The sequence below is a fragment of the Triticum aestivum genome, chromosome 1D (genome assembly GCF_018294505.1).
Source record: "Triticum aestivum cultivar Chinese Spring chromosome 1D, IWGSC CS RefSeq v2.1, whole genome shotgun sequence".
NCBI classification, from domain to species: Eukaryota; Viridiplantae; Streptophyta; class Magnoliopsida; order Poales; family Poaceae; genus Triticum; species Triticum aestivum.
Window position 1 is genome coordinate 490,107,602 of NC_057796.1, and position 12,478 is coordinate 490,120,079.

The 12,478-nt window shown below is 45.7% G+C and overlaps 1 long non-coding RNA gene across 1 annotated transcript; it reads right to left on the reverse strand.

The window, feature by feature from the left end:
• Positions 1-9,776: 9,776 nt before the first annotated feature.
• On the reverse strand, positions 9,777-10,433 carry LOC123178804 (uncharacterized). The gene is made up of 2 exons (XR_006489870.1): positions 10,312-10,433; positions 9,777-10,128 (listed from the first exon to the last, which is right to left on the reverse strand). It is a non-coding gene; the product is annotated as an uncharacterized lncRNA (long non-coding RNA).
• Positions 10,434-12,478: the final 2,045 nt, after the last annotated feature.

The window sequence follows — 12,478 nt, forward strand, 5'->3', positions numbered from 1 at the left end:
TTAAGCGTCTTGATCTGTCTCTATAGATCTTGATGCCCAATATATAAGCAGCTTCACCGAGGTCTTTCATTGAAAAACACTTGTTCTAGTATCCTTTTATGCTATCCAGGAATTCTATAGCATTTCCAATCAACAGTATGTCATCCACATATAATATTAGAAATGCTACAGAGCTCCCACTCACTTTCTTGTAAATACAGGCTTCTCCAAAAGTCTGTATAAAACCATATGCTTTGATCACACTATCAAAACGTTTATTCCAACTCCGACATGCTTGCACCAGTCCATAAATGGATCACTGGAGCTTGCACACTTTCTTAGCATCCTTTGGATCGATAAAACCTTCAGGTTGCATCATCTACAACTCTTCTTCCAGAAATCCATTCAGGAATGCAGTCTTTACATTCATTTGCCAAATTTCAGAATCATAAAATGCAGCAATTGTTAACATGATTCGGACGGACTTAAGCATCGCTACGGGTGAGAAGGTCTCATCGTAGTCAACTCCTTGAACTTGTCGAAAACCTTTTGCAACAAGTCAAGCTTTGTAGACAGTAATATTACCGTTAGCGTCAGTCTTCTTCTTGAAGATCCATTTATTCTCGATGGCTTGTCGATCATCGGGCAAGTCAACCAAAGTCCACACTTTGTCCTCATACATGGATCCCATCTCAGATTTCATGGCCTCAAGCCATTTCGCGGAATCTGGGCTCGTCATCGCTTCCTCATAGTTCGTAGGTTCATCATGGTCAAGTAACATGACCTCCAGAACAGGATTACCGTACCACTCTGGTGCGGATCTTACTCTTGTTGACCTACGAGGTTCGGTAGTAACTTGATCTGAAGTTACATGATCATCATCATTAGCTTCCTCACAAATTGGTGTAGGAGTCACAGGAATAGATTTCTGTGATGCACTACTTTCCAATAAGGGAGCAGGTACAGTTACCTCATCAAGTTCCACTTTCCTCCCACTCACTTCTTTCGAGAGAAACTCCTTCTCTAGAAAGGATCCATTCTTAGCAACGAATGTCTTGCCTTCGGATCTGTGATAGAAGGTGTACCCAACAGTCTCCTTTGGGTATCCTATGAAGACACATTTCTCCGATTTGGGTTTGAGCTTATCAGATTGAAGCTTTTTCACATAAGCATCGCAGCCCCAAACTTTAAGAAACGACAACTTTGGTTTCTTGCCAAACCACAGTTCATCAGGTATCGTCTCAACGGATTTAGATGGTGGCCTATTTAACATGAATGCAACCGTCCCTAAAGCATAACCCCAAAACGATAGCGGTAAATCAGTAAGAGACTTCATAGATCGCACCATATCTAGTAAAGTACGATTACAACGTTCGGACACACCATTACGCTGTGGTGTTCCGGGTGCGTGAGTTGCGAAACTATTCCGCATTGTTTCAAATGAAGAACAAACTCATAACTCAAATATTCTCCTCCACGATCAGATCGTAGAAACTTTATTTTCTTGTTACGATGATTTTCCACTTCACTCTGAATTTCTTTGAACTTTTCAATTGTTTCAGACTTATGTTTCATCAAGTAGATATACCCATATCTGCTCAAATCATCTGTGAAGGTGAGAAAATAATGATACCCGCCGCGAGCCTCAACATTCATTGGACCACATACATCAGTATGTATGATTTCCAACAAATCTGTTGCTCGCTCCATTGTTCCGGAGAACGGAGTTTTAGTCATCTTGCCCATGAGGCATGGTTCGCAAGTACCAAGTGATTCATAATCAAGTGATTTCAAAAGTCCATCAGAATGGAGTTTCTTCATGCGCTTTACACCAATAAGACCCAAACAGCAGTGCCACAAATATGTTGCACTATCATTATCAACTCTGCATCTTTTAGCTTCAATATTATGAATATGTGTGTCACTACTATCGAGATTCAACAAGAATAGACCACTCTTCAATGACCATAAAAGATATTACTCATATAAATAGAGCAACCATTATTTTCTGATTTAAATGAATAGCCGTCTCGCATCAAACAAGATCCAGATATAATGTTCATGCTTAACGCTGGCACCAAATAACGATTATTCGGGTCTAAAACTAATCCCGAAGGTAGATGTAGAGGTAGCGTGCTGACCGCGATTGCATCGACTTTGGAACCATTTCCCACGCGCATCGTCACCTCGTCCTTAGCCAATCTTCGCTTAATCCGTAGTCCCTGTTTCGAGTTGCAAATATTAGCAACAGAACCAGTATCAAATACCCAGGTGCTACTGCGAGCATTAGTAAGGTACACATCAATAATATGTATATCACATATACCTTTGTTCACCTTGCCATCCTTCTTATCCGCCAAATAGTTGGGGCAGTTCCGCTTCTAGTGACCAGTCCCTTTGCAGTAGAAGCACTCAGTCTCAGGCTTAGGTCCAGACTTGGGCTTCTTCACTTGAGCAGCAACTTGCTTGCCGTTCTTCTTGAAGTTCCCTTTCTTCCCTTTACCCTTTTTCTTGAAATTGTGGTCTTGTTGACCATCAACACTTGATGCTCCTTCTTGATTTCTACCTCCGCAGCCTTTAGCATTGCGAAGAGCTCGGGAATTGTCTTATCCATCCCTTGCATGTTATAGTTCATCGCGAAGCTCTTGTAGCTTGGTGGCAGTGATTGAAGAATTCTGTCAATGACACTATCATCAGGAAGATTAACTCCCAGTTGAATCAAGTGATTGTTATACCCAGACATTTTGAGTATATGCTCACTGACAGAACTATTCTCCTCCATCTTGCTGCTGTCGAACTTATTGGAGACTTCATATCTCTCAATCCGGGCATTTGCTTGAAATATTAACTTCAACTCCTGGAACATCGCATATGCTCCATGACATTCAAAACGTCGTTGAAGTCCCGGTTCTAAGCCGTAAAGCATGGCACACTGAACTATCGAGTAGTCATCAGCTTTGCTCTGCCAGACGTTCGTAACATCTGGCGTTGCTCCTGCTGCGGGTTTGGCACCTAGCGGTACTTCCAGGACGTAATTCTTCTGTGCAGCAATGAGGATAATCCTCAAGTTACGGACCCATTCCTTGTAGTTGCTACCATCATCTTTCAACTTAGCTTTCTCTAGGAACGCATTAAAATTCAACGGAATAACAGCACGGGCCATCTATATACAACAACATAGACATGCAAAATACAATCAGGTTCTAAGTTCATGATAAATTAAAGTTTAATTAATCATATTACTAAAGAACTCCCACTTAGATAGACATCCCTCTAGTCATCTAAGTGATGACGTGATCCATATCAACTAAACCATGTCCGATCATCACGTGAGATGGAGTAGTTTTCAATGGTGAACATCACTATGTTGATCATATCTACTATATGATTCACGCTCGACCTTTCGGTCTCAGTGTTCCGAGGCCATATCTGCATATGCTAGGCTCGTCAAGTTTAACCTGAGTATTCTGCGTGTGCAAAACTGGCTTGCACCCGTTGTATGTGAACGTAGAGCTTATCACACCCGATCATCATGTGGTGTCTCGGCACGACGAACTTTCGCAACGGTGCATACTAAGGGAGAATACTTGTACCATGAAATTTAGTGAGAGATCATCTTATAATGCTATCGTCGAACTAAGCAAAATAAGATGCATCAAGGATAAACATCACGTGCAATCAATATAAGTGATATGATATGGCCATCATCATCTTGTGCCTTTGATCTCCATCTCCAAAGCACCGTCATGATCACCATCATCACCGGCGCGACACCTTGATCTCCATCGTAGCATCGTTGTCATCTCGCCAACTATTGCTTCTACGAATATCGCTACCGCTTAGTGATAAAGTAAAGCAATTACATGGCGATTGCATTTCATACAATAAAGCGACAACCATATGGCTCCTGCCAGTTGCCGATAACTTCGTTACAAAACATGATCATCTCATACAATAAAATTTAGCATCATGTCTTGACCATATCACATCACAACATACCCTGCAAAAACAAGTTAGTCGTCCTCTACTTTGTTGTTGCAAGTTTTACGAGGCTGCTACGGGCTGAGCAAGAACCGTTCTTACCTACGCATCAAAACCACAACGATTTTTCGTCAAGTATTTTCTGTTTTAACCTTCAACAAGGACCGGGCGTAGCCATACTTAATTCAACTAAAGTTGGAGAAACTGACACCCGCCAGCCACCTGTGTGCGAAGCACGTCGGTTGAACCAGTCTCGCGTACGCGTACGCGTAATGTCGGTCCGGGCCGCTTCATCCAACAATACCGCCGAATCAAAGTATGACATGCTGGTAAGCAGTATGACTATTATCGCCCACAACTCACTTGTGTTCTACTTGTGCATATAACATCTACGCATAAATCTGGCTCGGATGCCACTGTTGGGGAACGCAGTAATTTCAAAAAAAATCCTACGCACACGCAAGATCATGGTGATGCATAGAAACGAGAGGGGAGAGTGTTGTCCACGTACCCTCGTAGACCGTAAGCGGAAGCGCTATGACGACGCGGTTGATGTAGTCGTACGTCTTCACGATCGACTGATCCTAGTACCAAAAGTACGACACCTCCGCGATCTGCACATGTTCGGCTCGGTGACGTCCCACGAACTCACGATCCAGCAGAGTGTCGAGGGAGAGCTTTGTCAGCACGATGGCGTGATGACGGTGATGATGAATCTACCGGCGCAGGGCTTCGCCTAAGCACTGCAACGATATGACCGAGGTGGATTATGGTGGAGAGGGGCACCGCACACGGCTAAGAGATCAGTGATCAACTTGTGTGTCTATGGACTGCCCCCCCTCCCCCGTATATAAAGAAGTGGAGGAGGGGGGAGGGCCGGCCTCCTAGGCGCGCCCAAGGGGGGAGTCCTACTCCCGGTGGGAGTAGGATTCCCCCTTTCCCTTGTTGGAGTAGGAGAGAAGGAAAGGGGGAGAGAGAGGGAAGGAAAGGGGGGCCGGCCACCCACCCAATTCAGATTGGGCTAGGGGGGGCGCGCCCGCCACCTTGGCCTTCCTCTCCTCTATTCCACTAAGGCCCAATAAGGCCCATATACTCCCCAGGGGGTTCCGGTAACCTCCCGGTACTCTGGTAAATGCCCGAACTCATCTGAAACCTTTCCGATGTCCAAACATAGTCATCCAATATATAGATCTTTATGTCTCGACCATTTTGAGACTCCTCGTCATGTCCGTGATCATATCCGGGACTCCGAACTACCTTCGGTACATCAAAACGCATAAACTCTTAATACCGATCGTCACCGAACGGTAAGTGTGCGGACCCTACGGGTTTCAGATCTAAGTAGACATGACCGAGACACGTCTCCGGTCAATAACCAATAGTGGAACCTGGATGTTCATATTGGCTCCCACATATTTTACGAAGATCTTTATCGGTCAAACCGCATAACCACATACGTTGTTCCCTTTGTCATCGGTATGTTACTTGCCCGAGATTCGATCGTCCGTATCTCAATACCTAGTTCAATCTCGTTACCGGCAAGTCTCTTTACTCGTTCCGTAATGTATCATCCCGCAACTAACTCATTAGTCACATTGCTTGCAAGGCTTATAGTGATGTGCATTACCGAGAGGGCCCAGAGATACCTCTCCGACAATCGGAGTGACAAATCCTAATCTTGATCTATGCCAACTCAACAAGAACCATCGGAGACACCTGTAGAGCACCTTTATAATCACCTAGTTACGTTGTGACGTCTGATAGCACACTAAGTGTTCCTCCGTTATTCGGGAGTTGCATAATCTCATATTCATAGGAACATGTATAAGTCATGAAGAAAGCAATAGCAACAAACTAAACGATCATCGAGCTAAGCTAATGGATGGGTCATGTCAATCACATCATTCTCTAATGATGTGATCGCGTTAATCAAATGACAACTCATGTCTATGGCTAGGAAACTTAACCATCTTTGGTTAACGAGCTAGTCAAGTAGAGGCATACTAGTGACACTCTGTTTGTCTATGTATTCACACATGTACTAAGTTTCCGGTTAATACAATTCTAGCATGAATAATAAACATTTATCATGATATAAGAAAATATAAATAAAAACTTTATTATTGCCTCTAGGGCATATTTCCTTCACGCGGTGGTCGCCACCGCGCCGGCCCCCGCGGCGCCGTTCAGCGGGAGGGGCGGGCGGTCCATAGGGCAGCGGAAGCAGCCCCGGCTGCTAGGGTGCCGTGAAGGACGCCGGGTGGCGCGGGGGCGTGGCCGGGGCGGCTGGAGGCGCCGATGGCCCGCCTCGGGTGGTGCCGGCGGCGAGGACGGTGTGGATGGCCCGCGCCTTCACCTGCTTTATCCGCCGCTCCTCTAGGCAGAGGTACGCAACGAACTTGGCGAAGGACGGGTTGGGGATGAGGCTGAGGTTCGCGGCGGCGTTGCCGAAGTCCTCGTTGAGCCCGCGGTGTGCGTGCTGAGGAGGAGGTCGTCACCGATCCTCGCGCCAATATCGCAGAGCTCGTCAGCGAGAGTCTTCAGACGGCGACAATAGTCATCGATGGAGTGTTATCCTGGTGACACCCAAAAAACTCTTGCTGCAAAAAAACACGACGCTGGAGCTGGTTGTCGATTAAGAGCCCGTTCAGCTTGGTCCACACGGCGCAGGCATCGTCACCATCCGCCACGACTGTCTGGAAGAGGTCCGACGAGATGGTGAGGAAGAACCAGCAGATGATCGTTGTGTCGATGGTGGACCAGTCATGGAACTCGGGGACGAGGCTGGAGTCGACAGTGCCGTCCACGTGGTCGATGAGGTGATACTCCAGGAACACGAGGAAACAATACGTCTTCCACGTTTAGTAGGAGGAGTCCGCCTGCGAGAGACGAACCGGCACCCGCTCGAAGATGTTGAGGTTGCGGATGTCGTTGGCGTCGGGAGGGTTGGCGTCGGCGAACGGGTTGGAGTTGGTGGACGCGGAGGAGGTGATGGACGACATGGCGGTAACAAAACGACGCGGGCGACTCGGACGGCTTGGGTGGAGTGGCGGCAGCAGACGACTCGCGCGGCAGCTCGGGTGGATCGCGCAATAGGGGTGTCTCGGAATCGCGTGGCGGCTGGAACTCTATGTGTTCAACACAGGACACAAACTTTAAATTGTCTTCTTTTTGTCGTGTCAGGGCGGTTCATTTGTGTAGTGTCGTTTTGATCAGATGCAACTAGATAGAGGGGCAAGGGTTGGCTGATCCCCCCCTCCTTCCGGCTCTCGCGTCGCCCCTCCTGGGCGACTCGAGAGTGACCTAACCCTAGCCGCCGCCACCCTCCGTCCCTTCTCCCCTCCCCCACCGTCACCCGAGATGGTCGCCGGCGTTCGCGCGGGCCCGCCGATGTAGGTGGCGGCGAGGATCTGCTGCCTTGCGCCGGTGCAGGGGGCTTTGGAAGCCAGGGCGGCGGCCCTGGATGAAGACGGCGGCGTCGATCTCTTCGGTGGATGGCGCTCACAGGTGCTGGTCGTCCCTTCCGATTGCGTGGGCGGCGTGAGGGCGGCGAGGGTTCGTTGCTGCGGCGGGTGGCTTCGATGGCCCTTCTAGGTCTGCTCCCCGACCTCTTCTTCCTCGATGTGGCCCTCCCTCGCCGATCTGGTCGCGACTCTGGCCGGACCGTCAGATCCGGCGGTTTGGGTGGGGTGTGTGCTACGGGGGAAACCCCTGGTCGACTTCGCATCGACCTCGACGACGGCGGCACTTCGGTGTCGCGCTACCTCCTGAGGGCGTGTCGAGCTTCCGTGGCTGCACCCCCTCCCCCTTCCTGCTCCGGCTGAAAGCCTTGGCCTTTGGCCGGACGGCGGCGGCGCTCAGGCGTCTCAGTCCTCCCTAGAGGCGTCGTTCAAGGATAGGAAGGGGCTCTGGTCCCGTTGCGAGGTGGTGGTTGGTGGTGGCGGGGCTCTGCTCTCCTGCTCGTCGGAGTAGGTGGTGGCAAGCTGGTCCTCCCGCATCTTTCAGCGACTCCCTTCCCTGCCTGCATGTGGGTTGCCGGCCGGTGCATCGGTGTCCGCGTGCTGTTACACGTTTTGGAGGCAGTGGCCCGAGGAGGCGGGTAGCTGAGTCAATGCTTTCTTCAAGTGGCTTGGATCATCTCGCTACCATCGACTTGCCGTCTTCTGGTTGCAGCTGCGCTGCTGTTCTGCTTGCGACGAGCTCTCCGGCGGCTTGATCTTGGTTTCTCTTTGTACTTGCTCGCTGTCACTTTGCTCTGCTTGGTTGCTAGCGAGTTGTGCATGTAATCTTCAGTTTTTTGTCAAGCTTTTTGCCTTTGTATTCAGCACCCTTGTATCCTAGCAGGTTGGTAGCTTCATTAATGTGAAGTCGGGCATTCTTGCCTTTTCTCTAGAGATAGAGGGGCAAGGGGAGTGTGTGTTCTTGTTGTCTGAAACCGGCGGGGGTGTGGGAGAGAGGAGAGACTGTGGCATTTACATTTTTCCTTCTCTTTTTCTATTTTTCTCGCTACAAAAGCAACATGTAAGACAAGATACCGAGATCTGTGGGGATGTTTTTTCATTGTACTGGGTTTTTTTTTGTAACAACAAAAAGCTTGTGCGGCTTGGATGTTTTTTCATCGTACTGGGTTTTTTGCAACAACAAAAAGCTTGTGTGACATGTGCCGCTTGGGAGAGTGGGGTGCCCAACAGAGGCATATTCTATAGTATTATTTTTCATTTTTTATGTTCTTTCTCCACTGCATGAAGAAACATCCTAATTTTTTTCTGTGTGAAAAAACTTGTGCGGAAGTTGCCTGTCCATTCTCAATTCACAACTGTAAACGTTGTAATTCAGCTGCAACTAAGGGAAGAAGGCAAGTGTTTGTCCTTGTTGTGCGCCGCCCAAAGGCCCACTTGCGCATAAATGCAATCAAAGTAATTCTTGTTATATCAATTTTTTATTAAGTTGAAAAGGTCGTCCTAAGTTGAGTTTTTTCCTTTGCAAATATTTCTAGCTTACTTTTATTTTGATTAAATGATCATAGTCATTCCAGACCCAAATAACTAAAAACCGTTTCATCACCTATCATTTAACCCTTTCTAATTTTATTTTATTTTATTGTGCTTTTTTTGTTTGTTTTAGCACTTGTGGCCCACTGTTTATATTCTAGCATTATACCATTTCTGCTGGTTTGCAGAGAACAAGACCATCATTCACCCTTTCTAATTTTATTTTATTGTGCTTTTTGCTTGTGTTTTAGCACTCATTGCCTGCTGTTTATATTCTAGCATTATACCATTTCTGCAGGTTTGCAGAGAACAAGACCATCATTCACCCTTTCTAATTTCATTTTATTTTATTGTGCTTTTTGCTTGTGTTTTAGCACTTGTGGCCCACTGTTTATATTCTAGCATTATACCATTTCTGCAGGTTTGCAGAGAACAAGACCATCATTCACCCTTTTTCATTTTATTTTCACTAGCAATATCCGTCCCACTACTTCTAGGGTTCTATAACTTCTAGTTGTTTTTTTTTGGCATTTTAGCCTGTGTCTACTGGTTTGTGTACAACTACCATTTCTCTTTCTTGGTCACGTGGGAAGGCATGCTCCCTTTTCCATAGCTAGGCTTTCTTTTTGTTCTATTGCTCCTTTTTTTTTCTTTTCCCTTTAAATATTTCTGAAAAGAAAGATAAAAAAATCAACACAAACCAGCCCAAGTCAGTCAAGCCCATCATAGAAAACAACAGACAAAGGACAACCGAGGCCGCAAACAAGCCCGGCAAGCAAACATCACAAAACGAGCGACCAGAAATAGCAACCAAAAACAATATAATGCACCGCAGACAACAATATTATTATTTCTCTCAATAATCATAACATATACTACTTATTTGACTTAGCTCATGACTTTGTTAATCTGACTTTCCTCAAAGATATTGATCTATTAGTTGTGTACAACAGGTGGATCGAACTGATGGTCTTATCCCCGTCGTCGACTAATTAAGCGCCCATGTTACTCATGACCGGAGGGTCTCTATAGCAACAACACTGAACCGCGGGATACGGTTTTAGTGGGCCATGGTCCGGCTCGCAGGAACCTTTCAGATTGTTTCCAGGAACATTGTCCACGCATGTCTTCTGACACTCATCTGGGAAGCAGTTCTGGTGTGGCTCGAAACATCCAACTGCGCGCGCACACACAGAGGCAAACAAAAAACATAGAACATCATTTTGTTACTCCAACTAATTAATTCGTGTTGGATAATTACGTGTACAAAAATATATCCATCATGCTCAACATCGTAAGATATATACATCTTGTGAAAAACTGACAAGACGCTAGTAATTAAGAGAACGTACGTACGTACCATAGACTGAACCTGCCGAGGAGAGATCAAGGGTCGCCATGAGCATGAGAGCCCCCAAGCACACGGCAACAACCCTGTTCTTCGTAAAGACTGCCATGACCATGAGGACCCAAAAAACTTGATGAAGTGGGCGTGCTCACCCTTCGTTGCGTTTATATAGACCCAAATAGGCGGAGATCACGGAGTACCAAATAGTTAATGCATTAATTATCGTACAATTAGAATATAGTGGGAATTATCTCGTATTAAATGCATTAATTGGGCGTAAATTAGTATAGGGCTTATCTGGTGCATCAATTTTACTATTTGATTTACACGCCAAATATGGTGAATGTACAATTTGTTATCTCGTGTCGGAGCAAATTATTCTTAGCTTGCATCCGAATCCAATATTAATTGCTTTTTTAACATAGTACAAATGGATACGCTCTTATAGACACACATATAATCACCTATACGAATGCAAGCGCACACACCCAACCTCTATGAACACCTCTGAGATACCGAGCCGACACGTCATCTTGAGATTCATCAAATCATCACAAACACCTCCGTTGTTGACGAGAGTTTATGCGGCCGTTAGGTTCTATCTATTGGATATACTTAGGTTTCTTTCGTGCACTTCCCTAGGGAGGCAAACTGTATCTGTCAAGAGCTAGCTAGGTCTGCGGTTTCGATCTCATGAGCCGCCAACACCAGTTGTAAGACCATCTACAGGCGGGTGCCCCAACCACCCTCAAACGCCCCTGAGGATGCCCCGGTAAAAAAAGCACCTGCCCAAGACGGGCTCCTCATACCGGCCCTAAACGCCACGTCAGACCAGACAACCCAAGCCCACCAGGAATTCACAGCTAATCTCCCAAGTCCACAAAACCCACCACCCTCTTCCTCGGCAAGAGCGGCGATGTCAACAATGGAAGCCGAGGCAAGGATGCAGGCAGAGCATGCGATAAGGATGTAGGCGGAGCAGGAGCCAAGGATGGTCGTGGAGCACGCGACATGGATGGCGTCTGGTGAGTGATCCGGCCAGTGAGTGTTCCGTCACGCTCGGACTTCAATTTTATCTTGGGATGTCCGGATTGCTGAAACATGATTTTTTTGCTTTGTGCATTGTTAAACTGTTGAATTGTGATGAATGTATGTGCTATTATCTATGTGCATGAATTGCATGGACTTCGCGATCCACAGTCGAGTTGTGCAGCTATCCGCGAGATGAAGGGTTGTCCGTCGTTGTCTGTGGACATGCGCGCGGGCGTATAGGGGGCAAATTTGCCAAGTCCGTCTATAGATGCTCTAAGGTGGATGGTGGACGACGTAACCGTTTTTTATTTTAAAAAGTTATGAGACTTTGTTAAGGATGTATAACAAAAAAGTTGGTCTCTCTTCTCCAAAAGCAACTATAAGATGAAACTTGAGTCAGTGGCATAGATACTTTTTAAGGGATAAAGTCGTTCCACTTTATTAAACCTGAATGTTCATGGATATCATTACATGATCATGAGGAACGCCAAGCGACAAATGCCGGCCTGTTGTAAGCGATAAAGCTGTACTAGCTAAAAAATGAGCTTCAAAATGAGCCAAATGCAATAGATGGATGGGGCTGATCCTATATGACGCGGAGGGCACCCCCCAGCTCCCTGCGCGCATTCTAGGGCGGCCCATGTGCGGCGCGAGGTCACCCAGTATTTCCTTCTTTTTAATTTTCTATTTTTATTTTCGTTTTTTCAATTTTGGAAAATATTCTAAATTATTATGTTTTAAAATATTGAACATTTTTTTGAAATCATGAACATTTTATAAATCCACAAACAATATTTAGAAATCAAGAATATATTATTACAAATTCATGAACATTTTTTTGTAATTCATGATTTTTCTGAAATAGTGAAAAATTTCAATTTCGTGAGCATTCCTTTAACCTGATTTTTGTTTGAATTTGCAAAAGTGTATTTATGAAGTCGTGAACTTTCTTTTCAAACCTTGAATATTTTATTTATTTGATGAAGAATTTAAAAAATCATTAAGGTTTCTTATTTTGTGAACATGTTTTTGAAATCGTGAACATTTTCTGAAAATCATGAACAATTTTTTCAAATAGTCAACATTTTTCAATTTCGTGAATATTTTTTCCACCATGAACATATTTTTTAATTTCTAATAGTTTCTT